Below are 8,878 nucleotides of genomic sequence, written 5' to 3'. Positions count from 1 at the left end.
GTTCCTCCATAATTTTTGTCACTTTTTATTTTGTCCAATAAAATTTTCCCCTCAGTGGGTGACTTAGCCGCGAATTCGTTTCGCCTAAGTTTGTAAAAATCCTTACCGAGTGGTGAGCCAGACTCCCACTCGGAGGCTTAGCTGCGAATCCGTTTCGCCTAAGATTAAATAAAATCCTACCGAGTGGTAAGCCAGACTTCCACTCGGGGCTTAGCTGCAGTCCAAGTACTCGCCTAAGTTATAAAAATCCTACCGAGTGGTAAGCCAAACTTCCACTCGGAGGCTTAGCTGCAGTCCAAGTGCTCTCCTAAGTTATCAAAATCCTACCGAGTGGTAAGCCAGACTTCCACTCGGAGGCTTAGCTGCAGTCCAAGTACTCGCCTAAGTTATAAAAATCCTACCGAGTGGTAAGCCAGACTTCCACTCGGAGGCTTAGCTGCAGTCCAAGTACTCGCCTAAGTTATAAAAATCCTACCGAGTGGTAAGCCAGACTTCCACTCGGAGGCTTAGCTGCAGTCCAAGTACTCGCCTAAGTTATAAAAATCGTACCGAGTGGTAAGCCAGACTTCCACTCGGAGACTTAGCTGCAGTCCAAGTGCTCGCCTAAGTTATCAAAATCCTACCGAGTGGTAAGCCAGACTTCCACTCGGAGACTTAGCTGCAGCCCAGTGCTCGCCTAAGATATAAAAATCCTACTGAGTGAAGAGCAAACCTCTCACTCGGGGGCTTAGCTGCAGCCCAGTGCTCGCCTAAGATATAAAAATCCTACCGAGTGAAGAGCAAACCTCTCACTCGGGGGCTTAGCTGCAGCCCAGTGCTCGCCTAAGATATAAAAATCCTACCGAGTGAAGAGCAAACCTCTCACTCGGGGGCTTAGCTGCAGCCCAGTGCTCGCCTAAGATATAAAAATCCTACCGAGTGAAGAGCAAACCTCTCACTCGGGGGCTTAGCTGCAGCCCATTGCTCGCCTAAGATATAAAAATCCTACCGAGTGAAGAGCAAACCTCTCACTCGGGGGCTTAGCTGCAGCCCAGTGCTCGCCTAAGATATAAAAATCCTACCGAGTGAAGAGCAAACCTCTCACTCGGGGGCTTAGCTGCAGCCCAGTGCCCGCCTAAGATATAAAAATCCTACCGAGTGAAGAGCAAACCTCTCACTCGGGGGCTTAGCTGCAGCCCAGTGCTCGCCTAAGATATAAAAATCCTACCGAGTGAAGAGCAAACCTCTCACTCGGGGGCTTAGCTGCAGCCCAGCGCTCGCCTAAGTGGATTAAGGAATAAGTCGACTGCAGTGAGCGTCTTGCTTTGAACCTGCAAAAGACATTTCAAGCCAAAAGCAATCATATTCAAACATCAAATTCAAGTTCGGAACGATACCTAAAGGAACCGAAAGTGCTCAGGCGCTAAGCCTGTTAAGGTTTATCGGTTACAACTCCACTCGGCATACCGAGGCAAATTTAAAGCGTCGAGCTTAAAAGAAGTTTTTTACCCCTCCTGTGGAGGGCTGGAAGGTGCAACAAACTCATCAAGATCAATTCCATCTGCGATCCGAGTGGCAGCAGCAATGAAAGTTTCCATAAAGGACCTGAAGTCGTGTTTCTTGGTGTTGGCCACCCGGAGGGCCGCCAGCTTGTCTTCTCGCGCATCTTTGCAGTGGACTCGGGCCAGACACAGAGCAACATCTGCACCGCACCGAGCCGAGGACTTTTTCCACTCCTGCACTCGACCAGGGACCGTGTTCAAGCGAGCCATCAGCGACTCGAGGTCGTTCTGGAGTGTCTCCCTGGGCCAGAGCGTTGAGTCGATGCGAGATGTGGCGACCTTCAGCCTTGCAAGATAGTCCACGACAGCTGCAACACGGGACTCCAGTCGGAAAACATTCATGGCAACTTCGTCGTTCACCGGAGAATTGACGGGGTCAAGGTTTGGTTCCAGCCGGCTAGTCTCTTCTTCAAAGTCTTGACAAAATTCTGCAAGGGCGATCACCGAGTCAAGGCAATGGTCGAATGGAAAAATCACAGTTGAAAATGATTGTTGAGCATAAAGGTTTACCTTCAAGCATAAGGAACAGCTTCTTGGCAAGACCACTCAGGAAGGCCTCCAGATCATTTTTCTTCCCAAGAGCAGCTTTCAGATTGGTATTTTCTTGTTCAAGCTTGGTGACTGAAGCTAACTTCTCGTCAGCAAGCTTGATCTTCTCAGCTAGTTCAAGGTCTTTTTTCTGTTGGGCCTCCTTCACCTTACCTGCAAGTTACAGCAAGATCAGATTTTGAAACAAATAAAGGGAAAAAGCAGTCGTCGAGGTCTCACCAAACATACCTTTGGTCTCCTCCTTTGCCTTCGTCAGATTCTCCTGAGCCAGCTTCAAATCCAGCTCGAGCTGAATGTGCTTGTTTTCCAGCTCAGTGTAGCGAGCCGCAAGGTCACAGGATCTCTGCGAAGAATCAATCGACTAAATGTCAAAGATAATTCACTTCCGAGTGGAAAAGGAAAAATCATGCGTTTCTAAGACTACAGCCGAATACAAGCATTCGACCGTAGTCTCGGGGACTACACCCAGTGGGTGCACTCAGCGTGCCCCCACTAATCCTATTGAAGACAGAGTCGACCAGTCGACCTCAAAAAAAAACAAGATGTATTCTTTAAGACTGTAATCGACTGCAAGCAGTCGACCACAGTCTCGGGGACTACACCCAGTGGGTGCACTCAGCGTGCCCCCACCGGTTTGCGAAATCCATTCGCCATAGTCGAATGACGGAAAGACTGAACTTATAAAGCCTAAGGCCGACTGCCAGCAGTCGACCTTAGCCTTGGGGACTACACCCAGCGGGTGCACTCAGCGTGCCCCCGCTAACACGGAGTTTAAATCGACACACCCAGTGGGTGATTACTATAAATTCTGGAAAGAAAAGTTTTGATAGCATATCCTAACAGAACAAGCGGTGGTCGACTGACCTGAACATTGCTTTGAAGGGCGGAACTGGCGTCGTAAGCTGCCTGGCTCGCATCCCGGATGGTCTTCAACTGCTCCATCATGATCCCTGCCTGGCGTATCGCCTCCTTCGCGGCGCCAGCTTGGTCCTCTGGGACGTGGTGCGTCGTGAAGAGGGAGGGCTGCAGAGCACTCGTCAGTGGATCTGCGAAGGACACAGTGTGTCGAGTGGTGTTCTCCTCCTCCGCGACCAGAGTCTCAGGCACCGTCACATCCTGGGGCACCCTGCCGGCAGACGCTTTCCTACTCCTTCTGTGCTTCAGCGGTTCCTCATCTTCATCATCATCAGGGAGAGTGATAACAACATTGGATGGAGCTACAGAAAAGAATCAGAATTAGAGATCATGAGTCAGTCGACTAGAAACGGTGTTAAGAGTATAGTACCAGGTTTTGAGGTTGCTGCGTCCTCCATCTCATGGTCGTCAGCCCGGGCTGAGGTCTCAGAAGTAGCAGCACTGCAACTCCAAAGAATCAGTCGACTAACTCCAGCGCCAACCAGAGATAAAGTTCGCACAAAACAAGAAGACTTAAGCAGCATGATTACCCTGATATGGTGGGGATGGACACCTTCATCTTCGGCAGGAGCTTGGTCGGCTTTGACGGGGCCGCCCTGGGCTGCTTCGACGCCTTTTCAGTCGGCGCCGGAGAGGTGGTCCGAGGGCGCTTGGTCGACTGTGTAACAGTCGCAACCCCCTTGCCACGTTCAGTCGCAGGGTCATGGACAAGCTTCGACCGCCTTTCCGAGCGCGGTGGTGCGACCTCCTCCTCCTCCACTTCTTCGTCCTCATCATCATCATCATCATCGTCATCATCATCATCATCGTCCTCAGCGGCGTCCGAGTCCCACTCCTCCTCCTGGCTCTCGCCCCCGCTCGCTTCTCCCTCCTCAGTCGGAGCCTGTGCTCCATTGGGCATCGAGTACAGCTCAGTGAGGGCCTGATAGACATCAAGACAAAGATCAGTCGACCGATCGGCAGAGAAAACAGAAATAAATGTGACAAGAATACAATGGGAAGTGGAGCAGACATACCTTGTTTGGATCACTGTGGTGGTCGAGCGGAGGAATCCTTCTGGCTCCTCGGGGGTTATCCTTGTTCCCAGTAACAGCGGCCATCCACCTTTCCAGAGTGGCATCGTCGACTGCTTCTGGATTGACCCGAGTCTCATCCTCAGTCCCGCGGTACAACCACATGCAATGGCTCCGGAACTGAAGAGGCTGGATACGACGCCTAAGAAAAACCTCCAGGAGATCCATACCCGTCACTCCCTCCCGAACCAACTGAACTACACGCTCCATCAGCATCTTCACGTCAGCTTTCTCCTCTGGAATCACCTTCAGAGAGGAGGGCTTGTTCACTCGGCCCATGGTGAACTGAGGGAGTCCACTCGACTGCCCCGGCGTCGGCTGATCCTGGCAGTAGAACCAGGTCGACTGCCAGCCTCTGACTGACTCGGGAAATGTCATGGCTGGGAAGGTGCTCTTGTTCCTCACCTGGATCCCCAGACCCCCACACATTTGGACAACTCGGGTTTTTTCGTCGCCTGGGCTCGCCTTCTTCACGGTCTGAGAGCGACACGTGAATATGTGCTTGAACAAGCCCCAATGCGGTCGACAACCCAGAAAACTCTCACACATGGACACAAACGCGGCAAGATAGGCGATAGAATTCGGGGTGAAGTGGTGGAGTTGCGCTCCAAAGAAGTTCAAGAAACCACGGAAGAAAACGCTCGGCGGCAAAGAAAATCCGCGGTCGACATGGGTAGCCAGAAGCACGCACTCACCCTCTTCCGGCTGGGGCTGCCACTCTTTCCCCGGAAGCCTTGCAGCTCCATGAGGGATCAGGCCCTCGTTGGCCATGTCGAGGAGATCCGTCTCCGTGATGGTCGATTGGATCCAATCTCCCTGGACCCAGCCTTTCGGCAGGCGAGATCTAGACGAAGACCCGCCACGACTGGTGGATCTCCCCTTCGCCTTCTCCGTCGCCGACGCCTTCTTCGCGCGTTCCAGCGCCGCCGTCTTCTCCTTGACCATGGCTGCCGGCGAGACGCGCGAGGAGAAGTTGTGCGGAGGCGAGAGCGAGCGCGTTGGGCGGAGACGAAGGGAGCAGAGAGAGAATGCTGAGGCACTGCTCAAAAAACCCTCGCCGGGCGCGTTTATAAGATCCCTTCCGAGTGGATGACAGGTGGGCCCGGTCGATCTAATCATATCCTGAAACAGTTGCGCGGACGTGATACGTGGCGAAAAAAGCGGCGCGGGGATCGAGGCGTCTATGCCCTGTCCCATCCGAGCGCCGCGGTCCGCCCCGCTTCGCGCGCTTCCCCAAATTTCGTATCCCGCGGAATCCGCGAACGGCAGATCGGTCTGCCAGACGCGGGATTTCCTGCGATCCGTCGCTCGGAAATCGGCGAAGTCCAAAAGATCACTCGACGAAGGAAAAGAATGGATCGAGTCGACTGAAGAAAAGTTGTTCACTATCAACAAAGAGATTTTTTGGTTCAAAACAACGCACGACCAGTATGCGAAGGCTAATCGGAAACAACATCAACTCCTTCATCACTCAAGCCTCAATCCATTCGGGGGCTAATGATGGAGTCATGTACCTAGGGTAGGGTCACAGACCTGATCTAAGTACCCTGCCCAAGGACACCCTTAGAAGAGATCACCTTCCAGTCGACCTACGAGGGACTCACTCGACTGACTTGAAGGACTCGACCACGAAGACTCACTCGACCACCAGAAGGTCAAGAGGCACTCTGCACTGCAACGGTTTGTAATTAAGTAGACTTTATGATAGTAAAGACACTTTATGTGGGGCGTTACCAGTAACGCCCCGGACTTAATGTACCTTAAACCCTTCATTACGTGGGTTGGCTGGGGTCCTGGCGCACTCTATATAAGCCACCCCCCTCCACAGGCAGAAGGGTTCGGCACCCTGTAATCCATATACACATAATCCACTCGACCGCCTCCGGGCTCCGAGACGTAGGGCTTTTACTTCCTCCGAGAAGGGCCTGAACTCGTACATCTCTCATGTTTACAACCTCTCCATAGCTAGGACCTTGCCTCTCCATACCTACCCCCCACTCTACTGTCAGACTTAGAACCACGACACCGGGACCCTTTCCAAAGATTACGTGTAAATCATTGACCATAGCAAGTACGTGATCACCGGTACGCATGGCGGGCTTCTTCCGGTGATCTTCCTTGCCTTTGAAATGCTTGCCTTTCTTTCGACATTGATGGTTGGTCGGAAGAAATCGACGATGACCCAGGTACACATTCTTCCTGCAGCTTCCCAGGTATATACTATCGGTGTCAAGTAAACAGTGCGTGCATGCGTGGTATCCCTTGTTTGTCTGTCCTGAAAGGTTACTGAGAGCGGGCCAATCGTTGATGATCACGAACAGCAACGCCTTTAGGTCAAATTCCTCCTTTTTGTGCTCATCCCACGTACGTACACCGTTTCCATTCCACAGATGTAAAAGTTCTTCAACTAATGGCCTTAGGTACACATCAATGTCGTTGCCGGGTTGCTTAGGGCCTTGGATGAGAACTGGCATCATAATGAACTTCCGCTTCATGCACATCCAAGGAGGAAGGTTATACATACATAGAGTCACGGGCCAGGTGCTGTGATTGCTACTCTGCTCCCCGAAAGGATTAATGCCATCCGCGCTTAAAGCAAACCATACGTTCCTTGGGTCCTTTGCAAACTCATCCCAGTACTTTCTCTCAATTTTTCTCCACTGCGACCCGTCAGCGGGTGCTCTCAACTTCCCGTCTTTCTTACGGTCCTCACTGTGCCATCGCATCAACTTGGCATGCTCTCCGTTTTTGAACAGACGTTTCAACCGTGGTATTATAGGAGCATACCACATCACCTTCGCAGGAACCCTCTTCCTGGGAGGCTCGCCGTCAACATCACCAGGGTCATCTCGTCTGATCTTATACCGCAATGCACCGCATACCGGGCATGCGTTCAGATCCTTGTAGGCACCGCGGTAGAGGATGCAATCATTAGGACATGCATGTATCTTCTCCACCTCCAATCCTAGAGGGCATACGACCTTCTTTGCTGCGTATGTACTGTCGGGCAATTCGTTATCCTCTGGAAGCTTCTTCTTCATTATTTTCAGTAGCTTCTCAAATCCTTTATCAGGCACAGCATTCTCTGCCTTCCACTGCAGCAATTCGAGTACGGTACCGAGCTTTGTGTTGCCATCTTCGCAATTGGGGTACAACCCCTTTTTGTGATCCTCTAACATGCAATCGAACTTCAGCTTCTCCTTTTGACTTTCGCATGTGTCCTTGCATCGACAATGACCCGGCGGAGATCATCATCATCGGGCACATCGTCTGGTTCCTCTTGATCTTCAGCAGCTTCGCCCGTTGCAGCACCATCGTGCACATCGTCTGGTGCATCTTGATGTTCAGTAGCATCACCGTATTCAGGGGGCACATAGTTGTCATCGTACTCTTCTTCCTCGCCGTCTTCCATCATAACCCCTATTTCTCCGTGCCTCGTCCAAACATTATAGTGTGGCATGAAACCCTTGTAAAGTAGGTGGGTGTGAAGGATTTTTCGGTCAGAGTAAGACTTCGTATTCCCATATATAGGGCATGGACAACACATAAAACCATTCTGCTTGTTTGCCTCAGCCACTTCGAGAAAATCATGCACGCCCTTAATGTACTCGGAGGTGTGTCTGTCACCGTACATCCATTGCCGGTTCATCTGCGTGCATTATATATAATTAAGTGTGTCAAAAATCATTACAGAACACCATGAATAAATAATTAAGTGACCAAATTAATAAAAGTTCATCATCACATAAAAACCAAAGTACATACATAGTTCTCATCTAACAACATAAAGCTCTGCAGAGCATCTAAATTAATTAAACCATACATTGAAACTATGTAAAACATTTCAATGCGAAAACAAATGCGATCATAATCGCAACCAAGGTAACAACTGATCCAACGGCATAATGATACCAAGCCTCGGTATGAATGGCATATTTTCTAATCTTTCTCATCTTTAAGCGCATTGCATCCATCTTGATCTTGTGATCATCGACGACATCCGCAACATGCAACTCCAATATCATCTTCTCCTCCTCAAGTTTTTTATTTTTTCCTTCAAGAAATTGTTTTCTTCTTCAACTAAATTTAACCTCTCGACAATAGGGTCGGTTGGAATTTCCAGTTCAACAACCTCCTAGATAAATAAAATCTATGTCACGTTGGTCGGCATAATTTTCATAAACAATAAATGAACCAATAGTTATGAAAAGATAATATATACCACATCCGAATCATAGACAGGACGAGGGCCGACGAGGGCGGATACCAAAACCATCGGCACTATATAAGATGCAATAATAAAAGTAAGAAAATAATACAAGTTAAAAGAATAATATTTTCCTTTCGGAAAGAAGATAAGAACAAGAGGCTCACCACGGTGGTGCTGGCGATGAGATCGGCGCGGGTGATCGACGGCGGTGAAGACGGGGACGGGGCGTGATGGACCGCTAAACCTAGACAAATATTGAGGAAAATAGAGGTTGGCGGTCGAGCTTGGAGAGGAGAAAGTTAAGTAGTGTGGCTCGGGCATTTCATCGAACACCTCATGTGCTATGGAGGTGAGCTAGAGCACCACAAAGCCCCCCCCTCGCCGGCAAGAGAAAAACAGAGCACTGGAATGCTCTGCTCGCGAGCGAGGGGGTATATATAGGCAGCACTATTGGTCCCGGTTCGTGGCATGAACCGGGACTAACGGGTAGCCAATGGTCCCGGTTCATGCCACCAACCGGGACCAATAGTGGTGGGCCAGGAGCCAGGCCCATTGGTCCCGGTTCGTCCCACCAACCGGGACCAAAAGGT

Source organism: Triticum aestivum, chromosome 1B, assembly GCF_018294505.1.
Source record: "Triticum aestivum cultivar Chinese Spring chromosome 1B, IWGSC CS RefSeq v2.1, whole genome shotgun sequence".
NCBI classification, from domain to species: domain Eukaryota; kingdom Viridiplantae; phylum Streptophyta; class Magnoliopsida; order Poales; family Poaceae; genus Triticum; species Triticum aestivum.
This window is presented reverse-complemented; position numbering follows the sequence as displayed.